Source organism: Alligator sinensis, unplaced genomic scaffold, assembly GCF_000455745.1.
Source record: "Alligator sinensis unplaced genomic scaffold, ASM45574v1 scaffold1129_1, whole genome shotgun sequence".
Taxonomy (NCBI): Eukaryota; Metazoa; Chordata; order Crocodylia; family Alligatoridae; genus Alligator; species Alligator sinensis.
In genome coordinates, this window is record NW_005842580.1 from 171,514 (window position 1) to 177,445 (window position 5,932).

Below are 5,932 nucleotides of genomic sequence, written 5' to 3' on the forward strand. Positions count from 1 at the left end.
TGTGCAGGACTGCGAAGGCTCTGGTCTCTTCCTCAAGTGTACAGATTTCACCACTTTAATACTTATGAGGTTATAGGCAGGCAAGGTTCTTTGGGTAGATGTGATATCTTTTATTAGACCGACTGAGTAGTTGGAAAAAAGTTCTTAGCAAGCTTAGACCAACATGACTACAACCAAAAATCCAACAATAATATGAGGCTATAGAATTCTACCAGTTCTACCCTAGTCAGCTAGACAAAAACTGTGTGACCAAGGCCTCTATTTCTAATGTATAAAAACAAGGAAATATAGATTTGTTTCAATCTATATAAGAACCTCTCCCCACAACCCTCATTTTATCCCCCACCATTTTTTCAGGCTCCTTCATACATAAAGAGAGCAGCATGGTTCCATTCTTTTTCCCTTTACAGGTCACTTATTTTAACCCAGCTCTGTATCAGTTGAAGTGGCTGGCTCAGAGGGATGAGGGAAATGGAAGCCTGCCCAAATCTTTCACTTCTAGGGTTCCAATCCAAGCTTAAGATCCTGCAGGGCTGAAAGGAATCCAGGAGAATCAGAAAATGCAACCTCAGGCCTTTTAACTTTAGATCACCCATTAAAGTCCAGCTGCACCTGAAGGGGGGGGAAGAAGAGGAAGGGTGGGAGAGTGGGTGAGTCAGATGGATTATGGAGCCTGTCACTTCTAAAGCAACACTGCTAGCTCCAGGCTGGCAGGACTAGCTACTTCAGAAGGATCAGAATGTTTATTCATTGTATAGCTGCATAAAAGGACATGGCACTTGATATAATCCAAAGGTAAGAAAAGGCAGGGAAAGGCAATGGTTCATAGAAAGGGAGAGTTTTTGGAAGAAAAGCGTCTTAAGGAGAAGATGGAGGGCACTTGGCACGTATGAGGACAGGGTGTGTGTCCTAGACATACAGGGCAACAGGAGAAAGTGCCAAAAGTGTAGTGAGGAGAAAGAAAAGCAGAGCAGTAGAGAGAACTGGGAGGAGTACAGGAGTATAGGAGGAAATGAGAGCAGAGATGTAGGCAGGGTGGAAACATGCAGGGGAGGAACTTGAATATGGTGCGATACCAGATAGGAAGCCAGTGAAGGGATTTGAGAAGGGGGCTGCCATAGGGTGAGAAGAGGCAGTGTAACGAGACACTGCAAGGAGACAATAAGCCAATCCAAATCAGGCCCCGTGCTGGGATGAGGAATAGAAGGATGGGACAGGAGCCTTTCACATCTCAATGAACCACAGAGAATCCACTACAGCAAACCAGTCCTAAACTCCACTGCAGGATCTCTGGGTTATGAGACATACTGGATATTCTGCACCAACTCCACTGAAATTTTAAAATGGAAGTGTCAGAATGTAGTAAATAGGAAAAGAACCAGTTTACTGGGCAGAGTCTCCTTGGTGCTATTCATTTTTGTATTAAATTCAATTGGTCTTGCACTGTCCCCATGGTTTCACTTTTAATATACTGTAGATTTCTGCTTGCAAGTTGCATTGCTGCATCATAGTACAAATGTTCACAGAGAAGCTAGAGATTTTGATACCTGAAGAGGGAACAGTTGGGGTTATAGACATCTGTGAAAGAGTGGCAGGCAGGTGGTAATTGTAAGATATCCACATTCGCTGGGTGTTTCTGCTAAAATGGCAATATTGCTTGCTGTGGATTATGTTTATGGCCATCTTTGTGTCAGGTTAACATGACAAGGGAGAAATTACAGAAAGAGCAGTCAGTGTCTCAGAGATGCTGCTTCAAGCTCTCTGCGGACATGGCCACTCGGTTAATATTTTCAAAGTTATCTTCACAAACGTTCAGGCTAGAGAAATGATTTATTTAAAAGAATATAAGCACAGTTCTGAAGCACAATTTGCTGGCTAAAGAACTCCAAGATGTATAGGGCCCTGACTGTAAGACTGTGATTCTGGTCTAGGCTGGGGAGAGGGCATGGTTATTGGGGAAGAATGGGAAAATGAGAGAAAGCCTTTCACCTCTTGATTAGGAATGACCAAAAGCCATTCCTATCTCACAGCTGCATGGAGGGAATTATTTCTTCAAGTCAAGCTCTTCAGTGCTGGTGCAATATGGATATCTGTCTGTGAAGTCTCCCTTCTAGCATTTTCAGCACCAAAGCCAAAGGTCTGAAGTGTAACAAAAAAAAAAAAAATCAAACTCCCTACTAGAGGTGGCTACACAGTGGCAGGGCTGGTGGTACATGGCTGATGCCTAAAAGAACATTTCTCCAGGAACAGCCTCCAGATCGCCCCAGCACTCAAAGTCAGTAAACCATTTCCCACAAACAAAAAAGAAGTTATACACTTTGAGCAGAAGCATCAATAATTTTTGCAAGGATTGGGAGATGTAGCCAAATCCCAGAACAGGTAATACCACTCAGCCTCCTTAAACAATCCGTGCCATTTCAGCCACATACAGATTTGCCCGACCCCTTACCCAGATCCCAGATGCTGTCCATAGGCCCATGGATTTGAAAACAAAACTCAAACAAGAACCAAGACATGTACTTAACATGAATGTCATCATGTGATCTTTCATTGTTATGTCACAGAATGTCATAGAGTCACAAGGCTGGAAGGGACCTCCAGAGGTCATCTAGCCCAACTCCCTGCCTGAGGCAGGAAATATATACGTGTCCAGGAAGGCAGGCATGAATTCTACCACTGAACCAAAACAGCAGGTTTATATACGGCAGGGAATTGAACCCAGGTCTTCCACAAAGCAGGCAAAAAATTCTACCACAGAACCACAACAGCATAATCCTCCTTCTACTCCTCTCCAGACCCTCTCATTTAATCTCATTTAGGGCCTGACCCAGAAGAGTGCTGTGTATCCTCAGACCCTCACTGACTTCCTCGGGAGCTGAGGGCATTCAAAGAGATCGGATTGCTTATACTGCAAAGCCAAGATTTGCTATCCTGAGTGCCTGAATTTAAACTTCTAAATCTATATTTGGGCAATTAAATAAATGGTCTCATTTTCAAAATGCTGAGCATCACCCAGCTCTCCCCAAAGTCAATCGAGAGCTGCAGAGTTCTTTGGAGAATCAGGGTCACCAATTTAAGTGTCTGAATAAGGATTCAAAAATCTATATTTTAGGAAAGTCTTAGCCAAAACTCCTATAGGCAAAGATTTAAATTTGCCTGTGAAGACTTTCATATTTATGGAAATACATAACATTCTTCCCTTTCCCTTCTATTAGCACCTTTATATCCCATCGCTGGGGCAGGATGGCTGCAGCATTCCACCTCAGAGGCAGCTGCATTTCAGACCCAAGTAACAATTCATGTGTACCATGCACCTCTAAGTTTATCCCCTCTTCTCAGTTTACCAGCATCTCCTGGCTTCTGCTAGTCTGTCTTTCAAATTGCAAGCTCTTTAGGGCTGAGATTGCTTTAATTTTTGTGCTTGAAATAGCACTGAATACACTCCTTTAGTGATTACCGTACAAACAACAAACAATTACACACACACACACACACACACACACACACACACACACACACACACACACAGAACGCACCACAATCAGCTTTGCATCTTTGTCATGAATATTTAAAGCCCAGGCACAAAAATTTAAACTCTAGTCTTTCATTATGACAACTGAGAAAAATATTAAATTACAATAATGTTATACACCCATAAAAAAAATATATGTGCTGGGAAGGGGGAGGAGGAGACTTCTGCAAGGGTGGTATATGCATTCTGCAAGGGTGGTATATGCATTCTGCAAGTGCTTTGGCATCCATCAGAACCAAAGACACTAGAAAAATGTCAAGTCATTTTTGTGAGAGTGAAGGCAGAGGAAGGTAAATTAACCCCGAGAGCAGGAAAAGCTAGCAAACCCCCTTGAATGTGCAAAGGCCAAAATGCCTCAGTTATCTCCTTCCTAGCACTAGATAACATGCCTCCACTCAAAACAGTCTGATTGCATAACCAGAGGGCAACAGGTGGGAGGGCATCTGACAGCACATATAGAAAACATGCATTATGGGTTCAGGCTCTCTCTGGACAAACCACTGTGCCATGCTACGGAGAAGAGGGAGGGCAAAATGCCATGGCAGAAGGGGCTGTCACCTTGGGGGCACCTGGTATTCCACGGACAGAGTTTCCTGCCCAGCCACACCAAGAAATCCCCCTTGATCCTCATTCTGGAATTTCCCTTTCACTATGCAGTCCCTTTCTGGATATTGAGCCAGTATTTGTCAGGGCTAGGGATACTCCGGTCTTGGATTTCCTCAAAATTGTCTCAGGGGAGTGACATGCCATAATGAAGTCTGCACTAGTGTTGAATACAGAAAGAGAGCTCTCAGGTGAGCGACAAAGTATTTGGGGTGGAGCATCTGCTCACAGGACCTACATTCACTTCCTCCCTGGTGAAGTCTCCCTTTAACCAGATTTCCCAATGAATGACCCAGGGCAACTATGCTTACTGGGGGGGTGGGGGGAGGACGGCTGGGCTGTCCTGGTGTCAGAGCTCACTTGGTGTGGCATTTAACTGTCCCATGCACTGAAGGTCTGCTCCCCATGACTCTTCACCCAGAGGGAGCAACATAGGACTGATAATAGTGATGGAACAGATCCCCTGAGCTTTCAAAAAGGCTTCCACCCACACTACTAGGATTCCCCTTCTTAGACCCCACGCCCAATAGGACCCACAGGCAAGACCACCACTCAAACCCTTAGCCCCCGAGTGCAGAGGGCTCCACGTCCCAAAGTACTAGTAGCTCTGAGATTTGCAGGCTCAGCTCCTCAGCGTCCTAGGGCTCTAGCACCAGGATTCATGTGCACCCCAGCCACCCAAGCACAGCACAATCCACACCCCAGGCAATAAGGCCAGGATTCACACCCACAACCCCATGAGTGCAGCATGACACACAGCTCAGGGCACAGGCACTAGCATTCACCCTGCCTCTCCAAAGCCTGTTCAGTCAATGTGATCTTCCCCATTGACCTCTGGATGATAGAAATTCATTTAATGTGAGTAATGATGAAAGGTGAGCGCAGGAGAAAGTCAATACAGCCTTCTGAGGAAGTGGAAGGGGAAAAAGACAGAAGGCTTGTTGCAATTCGGGGGGAGCACTATGGTCCCCCAGAAGCAATTCGCTTGGAAAGAGAAATCAGCACAACTCTTTATAACGAATACAAGATGACGATTAGTGACAGAGCTGGAAAAGGCATATGGAGAAAGAGGAATGGGGAGGGGAGGGGAAGCAGGGTTCAGAAACAAGGAGACAGAGAAGATGGAGAAAAGGAAAAAATACCAAGAAGGCCAGACAGAAAAGACATGGGAAGGCCACGAGGAGGAAAAAGGGCAAGAGACAGGAGAAGGGGAAAGGGAAGAAGAGGCAGGGGGGAGCGAAAGGTGATGTCATGTGGTCACTCACTCTGTCTGGAAGATTGTCTGCAGGGAGGGGGCTGGTGTCCAGCGCTGGCTTTTTGGGGGGCAGCCCTTCACGCTCCTCCGCTGGGCCCCATCCCAGGGGCGCCGCCACCAGCTACTTCCTCCAGACACGCGAGGAGGCTGAAGGGGCAGCGGATGAAACCAGAAACGCTGAGGGGCAAAAAAGGGTTGCCAGCCCCCCCTCAAGTCCCTGGCATTATCCTAGGACGCAGAGGAGCCTCCTCTCCCGTCTCCCCTTTTAGCCACCAGCTATTTCAGGGGTGGCGCTCCCAGGAGACGGCCTCTTCTCGCGCTTTCCTTTCCCCTTGGACAAGCCTCTCTTGAGGGGGAGGGAAGAAAAATCGAGGCTAGGCCGGGGCCGCCCGGCTCCCCGCGCCAGGGCAGGCGTGGGCAGGGGTTGCCCCCTTACCTCCTCCGGCCGCGGCGGGGTGGGGGGGCCGAGGCAGCTGTCAAGTAAATAATGGCGGGGCAGCACCGCGGCCCCGGGGCGGGGGCCGATCCCCACTGCCCGGCCA

General features: G+C 47.1%; 1 protein-coding gene across 4 annotated transcripts in view; it reads right to left on the bottom strand.

Moving 5' to 3' along the window:
• Positions 1-5,522, bottom strand: part of FOXJ2 (forkhead box J2) — a 39,908-nt gene extending 34,386 nt beyond the window's left edge. For 3 of the 4 annotated variants that reach the window (XM_025214396.1, XM_025214397.1, XM_006032618.3), the window contains exon 1: positions 5,401-5,522. The gene's annotated coding sequence lies outside the window, so the exon portion shown is untranslated. Of the gene's footprint in view, positions 1-1,989; positions 2,140-5,400 lie in introns of all 4 variants that reach the window. The other variant, XM_025214395.1, reaches the window with a different exon arrangement.
• Positions 5,523-5,932: the final 410 nt, after the last annotated feature.